Raw genomic sequence first — 16342 nt, forward strand, 5'->3', positions numbered from 1 at the left:
CACTCATTTAAATATGAATTCATAACAAGCAGCAAAATAGGTTTAAATATGTAATTCTCGGAACAAAAGACTTCATATAATAATATAGCATCTCATTTCTTTCTAGGTCTTTTTCTTCGGTTGATAACCTCAACAGCAGCAACCATATTCTCTTCATTAAAGATCAACTCATCCTCCATACGTTCTAGAACGATAGGCCTCGCGAACGATTCATCCACAACTATATTTTCTGACACTACTCTTGTTGATTCCAGATCAGAATAAACCTTTCTTGGAACCTCAATAACCACATGCCAATCAAGATTCACTGGGTCTTTAAAGTAAAAGACCTGGGATACATCTTTCGAGAAGAATGAATGGCTCGTCATTCATTTGAGATGAACCAAGCATATTGGATAGATTGACCAACAACAGTTTTGACTCGTTATCCACCTTCACACCGTTTGGGAGCTTAACCCAATCGCACTTGAATAACACTGGTTTGTAATCAGTATTTCGGTACTCCAATTGAACAATTTTCCTAAGAACACCATAGTATTCAGCAGATGCTTCTATAGGATTTTTATCCTTAGCACTCGAGCGAAAGGTAGTTGGGCACTTGGTACAAACTCCACTATTTTGGTTTCTTTTAGTCAACTCATAATCTTTGGTGACAAATAAAAATCCATTGACTGTATACTTCTCATATGTTATGGCAAAACATGTTGGTCCCCTTGCTATTTCTATAAGCTCGTCATCTTCCGGGTTTTGAACATCAAGTTGTCTCCTTAACCATGGCATGAACTCGTCTTTTTCAAGTACTTTGAACTAGCCAGACTTTTTTCTTGTGTTTCTCTTGCAGACCTCGAGGAAGTTATTGTACTCTCTGTTCAATATCATTAATAAAAGCACAATAAATAATAAAAAAATGTCTATTTGGTAATTGAAAAATACATACACGTAAACTACAATAGACTTACTTCTCCCACATTTCATACTTTGGATGACTTTTCAATATCCACTTACGTGCTTGCTCCCACTCAACACCCTCTAAAAGGTAACGTTTACTTGGACCAAGAGGACCTACTTCGTCAACTTCAACGAGCAAAACCGGTAGGCATTGTTACCTCAAAACCCCGATTGCACTTTTTCTAGCATTTGAAGGAGGACACCCCTCCTTCAGATCTTCCACAAGATATATCATTGTCTCCTCTTTCAAGTATCGCCAAAGAATGCAACCTTACGGGCGTGCTTTATTAAATATAATAATAATCCTTATTTGCTTCATTAACCTTTAAATAACAAAACTAAAATAGAAAGTACGAGAAACAAAACCAAATAGTCATGTGAGTTTTTTTTTATCTAAGTATACCTTTCAAAGACATATATCCACAGATAGAACATTGGTCCTAACACACGGGCCTCATAGGCTAAATGAATGGGAAGATGCATCATTATGATAAAAAGCGATGAAGGACACATCTTCTAAAGCTCACATAAGGTTCTGGCCATACCCATCTCAAGTATAACCAACGTATCAACTTCAATTCTCCTCGAGCATAGAGCACGAAAAAAAGTACAAAAACTCAATATAATAGCCCAGGCCTCCTTCCGATCTTTATATGTGTGCTCGATCAATACAGGAAGCAAATGTTGCATTAGAATGTGATAGTCATGAGACTTCATCTCTTTGAGTTCCATGGACCCCTCCTTGATGATAATCCTCCAATTGCTACTAAAACCAATAGGTACGTGCATGTTTCTTAAGGTGGTAAAAAACAAAGACTTCTCGGCAGGTGTAAGACAAAACACTCCAAGCTTTTTACGATTATTGTCTGTCACCCAATACTTCTTCTTTATCCCCAAAAGTTTCAAGTCTTTGCGTGCATTGAGATCATCTTTGGTTTTTTTCGTGTCCAACATCAAAGCAATAAGAATTTCACATACGTTCTTCTCAGTGTGCATCACATCAATGTTATGAGGAACGGGGAGTTCTTCCCAATATGGAAAAAGTTTAGAAAATATTGATTGCTTCATAAAACTAGAATCACTGTCCACATCTTCCCTATCCGCATCTTCCTCATCCTCGGAGTCACCACCTCCCCGTTTCCTTTTCTTGCACTTTCCCTATTTCACTTTGAGATTCTGAGTTAACTCTTTTAACCTTCTCCCCAGACAAACGCAGGGGTTGTAACCTGAGCTCTTCTTCCTTGTTGAAAGTAGATTCTCTCACATCAAGTCTATTTGGATCTAATTGCAGCAAAAATCATCTATGACCAAGGTAAACCTTTTTTCTCCCATGAACAAGTCTCAGAGTAGATGTATTTAGACCACAGGGGGGACAAGCACATCTCCCCTTAGTCCTACATCCAGAGATGTTCCCAAAAGCTGGGAAGTCGTGAATTGTCCATAAGAGAACTGCATGCATATTGAACACATCACCCCTATTAGCATCTTTGACTAGTACTCCTTTATCCCTCAAGGATTGCAATTCATGAACCAACGGCTGTAAATAAATATCTATATCATTCCCAGGTTGTCGTTGTCCGTCAATGAGTAGTGCTAGCATAGTGAATTGTGGTTTCATACATAGCCAGGGCGGGAGGTTATATGTGACACACATCACTGGCCAAGAACTATACAATGTGCTTTGCATTCAATAGGGGTTGAACCCATCAATGGCAAGGCCCAATCAAACGTTACGTGGCTCGGAAGAAAAGCTTGGGTATGTCCTATCAATGTGTTTCCAAGATTATAAGTCAACTGGGTGACCCAACTCACCATCCCCCAATCTATTTGTGGAATGCCAACAAATAGCTTTGGCTACCCAACCGACACTGTACATTCTCTTTAACCTATCCCCAATTGGAAAATACCGCAACTGCTTCGCAGGTAGTCTTACACGATTTTTTCTCTCCTCAATTGTTGCAATTTTATATCTCGACACCTTATAAGCTAAGTAGGACATTCTTGCAACAATTCATTTTTCTTCCCCCAATATAAAATCAATCATTTGGGCATGCATCAATATTCTCATAAGTTAGCCCCGACTCCTTAACTAATTTTTCAAATCGATACGTGTCTTCCGGAACTTTATTATCTACCGGTAATGCTGCCTTAAGTAATTGAAGCAACTCGGTAAAACTTATGTCAGACCACCCACGTGTAACTTTGATTCTAAACAGTTTTATGACAAACCTTAAGACAGTAAAATTCTTGCAACCAAGGTACAAAGCACTCATGGCCTGTTCAAAATTCTTATCTGACAATATCAATTCAGCATCATCAATGCCCGGTGCCTCTCCATTATAAACTCTGAGACCTCCAAGAAATGAATCTAACTTTTCACCACCAAATTCTTCAACCACGGTAGTAAATGCATCATTTATATTCATCTCATGCAGATTAGAGTTCCCATGGGACTCCACATTCGGATCATGTCTTTCTTCACCATGAAATATCCAGTTTAAATATGTTGGGTCAAATCGGTTTTTATAGATGTGATACCTCACGAGTTCGTAGGTTTTTGCTTTCCCTCCATTTTTACACACACGACAAGGACACAGCATGAAAAGCTTGTTACGGTAGTTTTTTACCACAAAGTCCATAAAATAGTTTACCCCATTTATAAAGCGGGTGTCATGGCAGTCTAAATTTACCCAACTACTTCTGTCATTTGGAGAAAAAGCCTCCATGACGTATCTACAAATAAACAAGAATCACACAAGTTCAAACTATATACAAGATAAATATCATGATCCATTCATGAATACACCTATCCCAAGCCCTCATCTCAAGCAAAAATGTCTAACCAAATTAACAAAATCTCTAAACATGAATTATTTTACTGGACATAAATCTATATTTAAAACCTAAGCAATAATTGTAATGAAAAAGAAAAATATTTGTAAATGATAAAGCAAAGGAGACAATAACAAAACAAATTAAAGATCAATGTAAATCCATTTTTTTAAAAGGATTATGTGTGCAATATATATGCTCCAACTAAGAAAACTAAAACTCAACCATCCATGGAGGTCACATTGATTGAAAACAAATATATATTAAGAGAGCATATCCAAATGAGCTATATTGAAATGAAATAAATCCATTTTACATAGTTGTTTTATTCACACATACAACCAATAACAAAATACATTTAATAATTTGGCAACTCACCTCCGTAGTAAGTAAAACAGCTACAAGAGAACCTTATGAGCACTGAGGCGTCACCTTCTTGAGCTGAAAAAAGCGTAACAAATAAATATGTTTTTAGCAATATATTTCAAAGCAACAAAGAATCTGTATTTTAATAGTTATATATTATGACTATACAATTCAAAGTTCAAACCAAAAAAGTAAGTGGCAAACCAAGCAAAATTTGTATTTTGGCATATACAAATTCACTAATGACAACAATACAAACACAATATAAATATTGTGGATACTCCCAATTTCGAAAACACACAAATTAAACCTCCAATTGAATTCATAGTGAAACTCATCCCCTCAAACCCAGCAAATAATGTTTTGTAAAGCATATACAACTATTAAAAATTGATTTTTCCAAAATAGAAAAATAATAAAATTAAAGGACAATAGGTTAAAACCAAAGAGAAAGAAGCAACAGTGCAATTAGGAGATGAAAAACAACGAAACCATTTTTAAACTACTCAAAAAACAATATTTTATAATTGCATCTCTTCTGTAAGGAAATTGTAGCATAAACACCTACCAAAAAACCTAAAAAACAACCTATTCTACTTCAAAATAATACCCTATTCTAGCTCAATTTCACTTGAATAACGTTACAGACAAACAATCACACCCATTAACAAAAATCTTATCATTCTAATAATTTGGTTTGGTGAATATTAACTTGTTGATAGTTTGGCGATGGAAAATCCTATTTAAAGTTGAGATAGAAAATTAATGTTATTTAAAGTTCTAATAATAGTTTGTTGTGTTTTGGAAATGGCATCCTCCTTAGATATTTTATAATACTCAAGCATAACTATCAACAAACACTTTGTCAGAACCTTCAGGGAGTATTAAAAATTAAAAATTGTCACATGTTAAAGATAAGCCATGCCAATTCTTCAAGTGAAACCAGACTATTGACCAGGTTTAAGCTCTCACATGAGCACCATTTGTAACACACTAACACTTAAAAGTTGAAGCCTACTTTAAACTTGTAGTTTCTTCTTTTTGTTATCTATACAGTATTATTTAATAAATGGAGAGGAGAAATAGTAAAGATAGTATATGGATGGAACTAATATCCTAAATTCCAGACAAGGTCGACCACTCTTGGCCAGTCTTTATTACCTCTTAAGGCGCTAAGGTGAGCAGTACATAGCAAAATAACTCTACAAAGTTACAGTACAAAAGAATCCTAGTTGGAATCTACATTTTGTCACTTGGAAGAAAAATTATTAAATTTCACAGAAAGGGGTTGGAGAGTGAATTTGATTTTGATTACCGATAGTTTGGCAATGAAGATGATCGAAGTCAACGAAGACCAAAAGTTCAGTGGCTACGCAGACGTCTTTTGAGTTGCCAAGAATTCTGAAACAACAAAAAAAGGAACACCATTTACTCAATTTCCATCCAAAACAAAAAAAGGACCAACCTTTAATAAAACCAAAACTTTAAACATTACCTTTGATGAGAGAGAGCGATTGAGAGAGAGATGATGGTGACGAGCTGTTAGAAAAGTGGTGGTGGTGCTGGTGGACGAATTGTTAGAGAAGCCGATAAGAGAGATGGTGAGATAGGCGGTGGAAGAGGTTTGTTAGAGTAGTTTCTCTTTATTATTTTTTTCCTTATCTGATTTTTCTAGGAGAGGGAAATTTTAGAGCACCGCGCCCAAACTTTTGGACCAATTTTCCAGCTATCCTGTCGAATTATTTCCATGGTTTAAAATCCACGCCTTTCACATACCATCAAGATCAGATCCTATGGTCCAAACCATGGGAATACCAACAGCTATGACTGTGGAGAAAGGTAGCCAAATAGTGGCACGTTATTCTACAACTATTATAAGTATACCAACAACTACCAACCGTATGAAATGATTCTACAGCTTGGAGCCGTGGCAAAAGTTCCGGGTCATCCGTGGCTAAAGGCCCATTTTCTTGTAGTGAGGTATCTGAGATAAAATTAGGGAACATTACTTTTATTTCTTAGTCGTTGTAGTATAAATAAAGTTTGTGAGTATCTTCTCTGTAAAACTCTCACGAGGCTATAACTCGTCCACTAGGGAATTCCTAGTGGTTTAAGGCCTTATTGCATATGGTCAATGCAATCACACTCTGCGAAACGAGATTAGTTACGACTATATTTTTGGCTACTTATCTGTTTTTATGAGAACAAGCAAAATGCTCTTTGGGGGTGGTTGATAAGCACCCAAAAGTGTAGTTTAAGCCCCTTAATAGTATTACATTTAGGCAAATTATGTTTATAATAAATAAAAGTTAGTATTGTTTACGCGTTTTTGTGTATTTCAGGTCTTGAAGCTGTTTATGCGCTTAAAGATGTCATTTTGCATGGAATACGAGTCAAGATGATTGCTGAGGAAGTTCTACATTTAAAGCTAAAGAATAATGAAGAAAAACCTTTTTCAATCCCAGTCAAAGCTGGAAAGTCAAAGTCAATTCAGGTAGAAAAAGAACAGAAAAGTCAATAGAATTTCAAATGGGCGTATCTTTGGACTCGGGCTTTGAATTGGGCCTACTTTATATCAAAACAACTGGCTCGGAATAAGCTTTCCAATGGACATAGTGTTACCCTAATCAGAGCTGTAAAAGTGGACGAAAAAGACAATGAAGTAATTTCCAGTAGTTGTGGCATCTTTAGACTTAACCTAATGAACTTTGGGCTCACATTAGAGGCCCAAAGTCCTCCTTTTTGGCCCATGTATGAAAATGTAACCCTAACCCTCTCCTATAAAAAGAGGGTTAAGGCTAAACTTAATACTCCTCTTCTAGCACCTCTTTATTTAGTATAGAGTAGTTTAGTTTAATTTTAGGGTTAATTAAATTAGGGTTCTTAGTGTAGCCTCCATAATTTCTCAATTCAAATCAAGTTCTTTACTTTTATGTCTATTTGTTATTACTCTTATACAAGTTACTGTTTTTCTAACATAATCATTACTCTCACATCCAGTTAATAGTCTTTTCCATGTTTATTCATTAAGTGTTTGAGAAGCAAGAATGGTACGAACACAATTACTCCCTAGATTGCATGATTTAAGAGAGTAGAATATAAAATCTTGAGAACATAAGAATAGTGTTAGAGATAGCATTATTTTTATTCTTATCAATGCTCATGTGAGGATCAGGTTACGAATTAGGATTCCAGTTTCAATGCTCAGATACTTAGGTTTTCTTTGACATCCCATCACAAAATGACGGAGACCGACCAAATTTGGAGCCTAAAGCTTTAGATTAGCTCACGCACATGACCCATTGGCACTGGGATGACTCGCATAGGCAAGTTTCTGGGGAAATAAACCCTTGAATTTGGCCGGCTGGTGGAAAATAAAACCAGGAGTTGAAGGGATATTTCAGAGATGAAATATCAATTTAACTCCTCATGTTAGCAAGGGATCGAGACTTAAGTTTATTTTCGGGTTTGTCTATAAACCCAAAACGGATTAGAGATGTAGTGATCTTGTTTCCTAAAAGCTATTTAACTAATTCTTGCATGATGATATAATCTAAATTACCCTTTTACCTATCTTAGCTAATTATGCTAGGAAGAAGTGAACTATAATTTGCATCTTTTGATATCAAAGTTCTACTCTCAATTATCATGCAATAAAACTAGAGTAAGAATTCGTTCCACTCAGCTCCTAGTTGCTTAGAAAATACTAATTCCACTAGTGATTAACAATCAAACAACATGAGAGTAATGATTCTAATATGGTGAAAACTAATATTGAATATATTCTAAATTAAACTATGGCAATTAAATAATAAGGTGTGAATATGAAGAAGGAATTAGGGAGATTTGAAATCCACCTTGATTAATCCCGAACATGCTAGTATAGAGTTTGTTACTACCCTAATCTTTATGTTTTCACACAAGGTTCAACATAAAGGTTAGGTCTTTTTATCCCTAATTATTCATGGTATCTCTAGCCAACTAATAATTAGCATGGGAGGAAGTTGAAACCCAATCTCATGGTGAATGAACTACCCACTAGTTTAGGTTTATTTTACTTATTGCTAAATAGAAAACTCTAAACTTGAAGCTCTTTAATACAACTATTCTATACTAACATATCAAGTCTTCATCAAAGCTTCAATCAAACCCCTCTAATGGAGGTTTAGTTATGGTTCATTAGACTATCATGATTAAAAGAATAAGAATAAAACATAATGAAGAACTAATTTATTAAAGATAACTAGAATTGAATTAATGGTGATTAGGCTAATAAAACAATAACTAGGGTTTAACTGAAGAAGAAAACTAAATTATTATCTAATTTCTTAACTGAAGAGTGTCTTTTAAGTTTTTCCTTAGTCCTCTTTATATAGGAGAGGGTTAGGTTTACAATTTCGTGCATGGGCTTTGGAGCTATGTTTTGGGCCATTAAATCAAGCCCAAAACCTAATTACTTTAGTCCAAAAAGGGTTTATCTACTGAAAATTATTGAAATAGCCTTTTTGTCCACTTTTAATACTCTGATTGGATCAAGGCTTAAACCATTAGAAATCTCTTTCCGAGCCGGTCATTTTGATATATCGTAGGCCCAATTCCGAGGTCTAAGTCTAAAGATACGGCCTGCGGAAGTTCTGTTAATATTTATGCTCTATTTTTACCCGCGTTGACTTTAACTTTTCAACTTTGACTGGACTTTAAAAAGGGTTTTTCTCCTTGAATCTTGGCCTTTAATCAGAGAACTTCTTAGCAGCCAACCTTTGCTCCTTTCTCTTGGAAAAGTGACATATTTCTTCACATATTTGACTCCAATACCTAAAATACACAAAAGCATATAAACAGTACTAACTCTTATTTATTATAAGCATAATTGGTCTAAATGTAGTATTATTAAGGGTTAAAACTACAATTTTGGGCTCTTATCATGTATCAATGGGCATAGTGACGGTGTTATCAACCACTCTGCCAGAACGAAGAGTGGTGATAACATTTACCTCATCGACATTTAAATTCCCGTTACTAGTATTACCGGTTACTTGAAAGGCTGTGTTTTGCATTTTAGGATTAGGTATAGCTTAACCTGGAAACACACCATTTGGATGAGCTTTATCTTGGGTTAACTGTTGTATGGATTGTTGAATGGATTGTAGAATCTGTTGTTGAGCTTGCATGTAGGCATCGAAATGATCCGATTGTGATGGTGTAGGGGCCACAGGTGGTGTGACAGGAACTATCTCGCGTTGATTATTAACGGGTGGGTTGTGATAGTTGTGATTAATCGAGATGATACCTCTATTATTATTATTATTATTATTATATTTACCTGGTCCTTGTACTTGTCTTTATGGAGCTGGGTTATAGTTGTTTGCTGGTCTAACATTTTGATTATTAAACCCCGGTGGTGTAACTGGTTGATTATTTTGCCAACTGGCGTTGGGGTTTTATCTCTAAGATGAGTTAGGAAGGCTACTTATGGAGCAAACATTATCCGGCTGTGCGGGTGGTTGTTCATAGACGAGAGGACAATAGGAGTCGGTATGCTCAAGACTAAAACATAAATTACATGGAAAAGAATTGATGCTCATGACAGGAGTTGGCTTATGTTGAATAGAAATGGCTTCTACCTTTTTTGTGAGGGATTCAATTAGAGTTCTAAGCTCGAGATCAGATTTAACCTCAAGCATAGTTTCAGCCTTGGTTGTGGAAGAAGAAGAAGTAGCAGAGCGGGGGATGTCGTTACCCCCCCCCTTATTATTACGCTTGGATTGATCTTCTAAAAACCTATAAGCCTGTGAGGCTCCTTTACTAAGGAAACTACCCCCATTCATTATATCAAGAACCTCCTTATGATGATGTGAAAGCCCCTTGAAAAAGGAACGAACAAGCGTGTCTTTCGCAAGGTTATGATGTGGACACTCTATAAGAAGATCAGTGTACCGGTTTTAGGCCTCTGAAAAGGATTCATGAAGGTTCTGGTAGAAGAAATGAATCTTTTGAATCATTTCATCTGTCTTTAGTGGTGGGTAAAACTGTTCCATGAACAATTGAACAAGTTTGGCCCATGAGTCCACGGAATTAGGCGTTTGGGCAGTTAACCAAGAACCTGCCTTATTGGCTAGGGTGAAAGGAAACACCCTTAGTTTAATTTGTTCAGATTCTACGTTAGGATGATGGAATGTAGTGAGAACTTGTTCTATCCTACGCATATGCTTATAAGACTTTTTTTGGTCTAAACTATGAAAAACGGGTACCAAATTAAAAATATTTAGGGGAATTTTAAAATCCCCCACGGGGTCTACAACAACGATGCATAACTTAGGGCCATTGTTTAGGGCTTTATAAAAATCAAAGAGAGGAGTCTCTGCTTCTTCAGCCATTGATGCAGGTGTAATGTGTGATATTCTAGATAGGCGTGTGCCATGATGTTTACGATATACAACATTAGATGGTTTGCTCTTACCAGACCTTAATCTCATGCAAGGCTAAGTCTAATATGAAAGAAACACCACAACAATCAAACAACAACCTCATATACTAGAATTAAACTCCTCTGATAGAAGAGACGAGTGATAAGGTTATATACTAAAAGCATTACTTTTGTATTAACTCTAACTCTTTTTATTTTGAATGAGAATCATATGGGCGAATGTTATGCTTATTATATATGTTATTAGTTATATGCATGTGTCTAATACTTTATGTTGTAGATGATATGGTGTGAACACACAGAAGATCATATCATCAGTACCTTATAAAGTATAAGTAATCGTTCACAACCTAGATGGATTTGGACAAACCATTGGTACCACTACTAAAAGAAGGGTTTTTTGTGTCACTTATTTTTTTTGTCTCGTGTCACTTACTATAAAAAAGTGACACACAGAGTTTTGATGTGTCACTTTTTTATGGAATGAGAGCTGATGTGTTGCTTCTAGGAAAAGTGACACAAGTAATTTTATTTTTTGTGTCTCATTATTTGAACGTGACACTAGTGGTTTGACTTGTTGTGTCACTTCTGGGTGTAAAAAAATCGAAAACAAAATTAACAAATTATCTAAATAAATAAGTGACACTAGCAATTGCTTATGCCATGAAATTGAAAGTCGTGATTTGGGCCAAAAAGAATTAACTTACTAAAACTAAAAGGAAAAGAAAAGAACACTAGGAGGAAAAAAAAAAAAAACTCGTCTCTCATAAAAGCGTGAAGAGACCTCACCGTTATTCCGCCCAAGAGATTATGACATTTGAAAGCATGTCAAAGCATGGGCAGGGGCCTCGTCTTTTGGGACGATTCCCAACTGGCCGTGTTGAGGAATTCATACATGCTCGGGTAATATGCTATTTTGATTTCTAATTTTGAGTCGTTTTCAGGAGGAAATTGTAGAATGTTTATAGCCATTCTTAAATTGACATCATTACGATTATGTGTTCTATTGGAATTTCAGACATTATTAGCCACTGACTTGTGTGATGCAGAAATATCTGCTTTGATAGCAACCAAACTTAGGGAGTTCCATGATCTTCACATGCCCAGTCCAAAAAATGTAATGCTTTGGAACAGATTGAGGTACACATTTGTTCCCCTGAAGCTTAAGCTCCTGTCAGTATTAAATTTTTTAAGTTGAATGATCCGTTTCTTGTTTCCTCCAGAAATTGGTTGTGCGCATCTAAGCGGTTATGTTCCCTTGACGAAGTGAAAGCATTTAAGTTGGATGTCATAGGGATGGAAATTTCTAGATTGGAAAAGGAGTTATCAAGGGAAAATCAAAGCATAGGATTTTGTCATAACGACTTGCAATATGGGAATATCATGATGGACGAAGAGACCAAAGTAGTAACTATCATTGTAAGTTCATATACTCAAATTGTTAATTGTGCACACAAACACGTTATCTCATAGTCAACATTGTTCAACCATGGTTTTTCTTATGATGGTTTTGTGAAAGTAAGATTTTTTTTATATTTGTTATATAGTTTTGTATTAAAAAGGAGCTATAAGAGAATAATCAAGGTCGCTTTACCATGAGCATGTCTGTTGGACATGAGAAAGTTCAAATGTTCCTATTGGACTCTGTAGAGTCTCTTATCTCTAGAACTCTATAAATATATAAACTACTAGATATTCCACATGCCATAAACCTAGATATATTGTAGAAAGCTTCCACAACATATCTATAAAGAAACTCTCGGTAGAAAACATCTAAGGAACAATCTAGTTCTTGGGTCAAATTATGGGCCTATATCTAGGGAATTTATGGTTAAACCATTGGGCTGTAACATATCCCCTCCCCCCCCCGGTTTTCTATTTGCAGTTACAAAGGGAAGATAAATCAATTTAAAGTTCAATATGTTACTGATTCTTTATTCTTTACAGGACTACGAATATTTGTGTTACAATCCCATAGCGTTTGATCTTGCAAATCACTTCTGTGAAATGGCGGCAGATTTTCATTCAAACACCTCATGTTCTTGATTATGATAAATACCCAGGTCAGTTGAGAAAAATCTGTTATTTAGATGCTTCCTTTCTAAAATGCTAAAGCTATATTATGCATGCATGCACCATAAAACGTTCCACTCCAACCATAACTAATTACTTCCAGTCGTTATGGGTTGCTTATGCAACAGGTTTAGAGGAGCGTGAAATATTTGTGCGTGCATATCTGAATTCTTCAGGTTAGTCGACTATGTTCTGCTATTGCATGTCGCTACCAGATATACAAGTAAGCTCTGAACCGTGTCGGACTTGATTTAAAACACGAACAATAGGAAGGGCACATTACAATTTTATTTAAAACATGGTTATTCACTTGTGGGAATTCTTGCCTAAGGATATGTTGGAAGTATTGTTGCAATTATTAGCTGTTAATCCCAAGCCTGAGCTCAAACTATCTCGAAATCAAGTCAAAGGCCTTATTTTTCTCTGCATTATTTTTCAAACTTTCACCATTTATATTTGAAAACTGATTATTATATGGAGAAATGCTAAGGAGCCACCCCCCTTTAAAAAGTTATGTCTAATGCTCGGCCCTAGATGGCGTTGTTTTCTTTGCTTGGGAATCCAGTCAACCACAGAACCTTTTCTTTTGAATGTTTACCAAAGTTCCTCATAGAAAAGTGCACTCTCATGTTGGTACTATCTCAAAATTCTCCTGATCTCAAAAGAGGTAGCACTTGGAAGTTAGGAGTCTATCTCCAACTTTTCAGTAACTTATTTTCCTCCCCTTGGCGGGGTGCATGTTTTTATTTACATCAGCTGCTCCTAAAGGACTCTTATTAATACATTGTATTCGTCATTAGGACCTACTAGCCAGTGGGACTGATACCACAGCAATCACAATAGAATGGGTAATGTCAGAAGTATTGAAACAACCACAAATTTATAAACAAGTAACTGCAGAGCTGGATAGGGTGATTGGTAGAAATAGATGGGTGGAGGAGAAAGACATCCCAAACCTTCCGTATTTAAAATGTATAGTAAAAGAGACGATGAGAATGCACCCACTGGCACCAATCTTGGTGAGAATCTTGGTTTATTTATGGACTTGCAAACATTTGGGGACAGAGTTTTGAGGAAACTGTGTTTCTCTCATGTTGTTCATAGTATTTGGCGTATGAATATGAAACATAAAAATGATGCTAAGAATCGTGCACTTCATAATATAATATTTTCCATGCTACAGGTTTGTATTGTAATGCCTTTTTGTGAATTTATATGGAGTTTAATACTTGCTTCTTAGGACTAAATTTTGGTAATTGTGTTTCAATAATCAGAATAAGGTTGAAGGGAAAGCTAAAAGAGCACTTGTTGTACTTTGTGATCTTCACCATAGAAGGGTTTGGTTTGATGAGAGAACTGCAAATGCAATATCCACAGCGTGTTTTCACTCATCTTCCAGGTTTAGTTTTCTTAATGTCTTATAAAGGTATAGCTGTATAATGAATAATTTGGACATAAGTTTGATATCTGAATTGCTCAAGACTATGATTTATGGTTTGTCTTTCCTTCTCGGATTTGAACGGATTGAAGAAGGAGATGGTAGTGATGACTCAGGTGATGAAGACGATATGACTCCTCAAAACCCTCAAGTTATTATCAGTAGGGAGGCTGGGTACAAGGTATTCTATTAGTCTTCAATGCTCTAGATTCTTCTTTGTGTTTTTCTTTACTTCACTATGCTATTCTATTTGTGAGATAGCTTCGACATTTCAGATTTTGGGACCCCCCTCTCTCTTTCAAATTTCATTTGTGGTTGTATATACGACATTTTCATCCTTGAATCAATTACTTTTGGGCTCATTTCACCATTTCAGTAGATTCATTATTACTTGATGTGTGGCATATTTTAGTTCCTTATTTCACCTTTTGCTTTCCTCCGGGGGCTTAGTGAAAAATTATGTTATTTTGACCATTGTCAATCGAGTGCATAAATTGAAGATTTACTGTCAGATGCTACTATAAGGTAAACGGTAAAGTTACAAAAATATCCTAGTACAATTGCACAACTCTTTGTACCTATTTACCTTTTTAAACTTTATAAATATAGTTAATAACACATAAGCATAAGTTGGCAACCATGATTCTAAACTTTTATGCATTACTCCAAAATTTTACTTAAAATATTTAGTTTGTAGATTTCTTAACTTAGAACTGGCCACTGGGTATTAGGGATTGTAGTTACAGAGATAGTTTCTGCAGTTATTTTTTGTTGGAATTTGAAGTCGGTATGATTGGCTGAAACCATGTAGAATCCTGCATTCCTTTTTATGTACTCTATAGGCTCTTTACCCTTATTTCATATCTGTTTACATCCTATATTACTTTTTCAGATATCATTCCTTTCAAGTTTAATATTCAGTAAGAGAAGCAAAAGGTTGGTTTAAAAGTAAGTCGCAAGTTGTATGTTGTGTCTTGTTTTTGTTTAACCAAACCTATCAATGCTTTTGCCTGACTACTATCAATGTTTTCATCTATATATGTCCATGAGAGACTGTTATCCTTCGAAAAACAAGCATTAATTTGCGTTTGGATAGATTGTGTTTGTTTGCAGCCCGATCTTTCTGATTTTCATGTGGGTCCTGGTTGGAAGGGGTCCAAAAAGAAGTTACCGATATCATTTTGGCATGCTAACAAAGAAGACTTTTTATAAGATTCATATCGAGTTAGTTACTTATAGCTACAAAATTAATCAAATTATTTTTGTTGTGTTATCAAGTGAAGCAATTTATGGCATTTTCTCTTCAAGTCTCTAAATCCCCATTAGTTCCTTAACCTTTGTTCTTGTCTTGGATTTTAAGCACATCACAAGGACACAAGTGCCAGCAAGAAGAAAAAGCAAGCTAAATTACAGTGTGCAGTTCGCACCATGAAAAGGCGTCGTGTAGTTTTTTATTATTTTTTTTTAATTTATTTTGATTATTTTGGTATTGGAATGACTTACTTTGTTGGGAGTCAAACTGGATAATAGATACTAGATTTGATCAAAGAAATCAATAGAAGTTAATTGTTTTGAATGTTGTTTCTTTTTTCTTGAGTGGATGTTGTTTCCATATCATAAAGCAGGTTAAAGTGATTTTGGTTGTGATATTTTGATAAATGCATATGGATGTTGTTTATGTCATAAAGCAGGTTAATGGGATTTTGGTTATGACGTATATGATGCAGGTTGAGAAATGAATACGATCGATTACAAAAATGGGAAAATGTTTTAAAAAAACAATTATTTTCATTTGTCTCACTTTTGGAAAAAGTGACACAACTGACCACTCTTATGTGTCACTTTTGACGTACTTGTGTCTCGCTCTAGTCCAAAAGTGACACAACTGACCACTCTTATGTGTCGCTTTTGATGTATTTGTGTTTCGCTCTGGTCCAAAAGTGACACAACTAGTATACTTAATGTGTCACTTTTGACGTACTTATGTCTCGCTCTGGTCCAAAAGTGACACAACTAGTATACTTAATGTGTCACTTTTGACGTACTTATGTCTCGCTCTGGTCCAAAAGTGACACAACTAGTATACTTAATGTGTCACTTTTGACGTACTTATGTCTCGCTCTGGTCCAAAAGTGACACAACTAGTATACTTAATGTGTCACTTTTGACTTACTTATGTCTCGCTCTAGGCCAAAAGTGACACAACTAGTGTACGTAATGTGTCACTTTTAACGTACTTATGTCTCGGTCTGGTCCAC

General features: G+C 35.6%; 1 pseudogene; it reads left to right on the top strand.

The window, feature by feature from the left end:
- Positions 1 to 11056: 11056 nt before the first annotated feature.
- On the top strand, positions 11057 to 12827 carry LOC147503811 (putative choline kinase 2; annotated as a pseudogene).
- Positions 12828 to 16342: the final 3515 nt, after the last annotated feature.

This window comes from Coptis chinensis, chromosome 4, assembly GCF_015680905.1.
Source record: "Coptis chinensis isolate HL-2020 chromosome 4, ASM1568090v1, whole genome shotgun sequence".
Lineage (NCBI taxonomy): Eukaryota > Viridiplantae > Streptophyta > Magnoliopsida > Ranunculales > Ranunculaceae > Coptis > Coptis chinensis.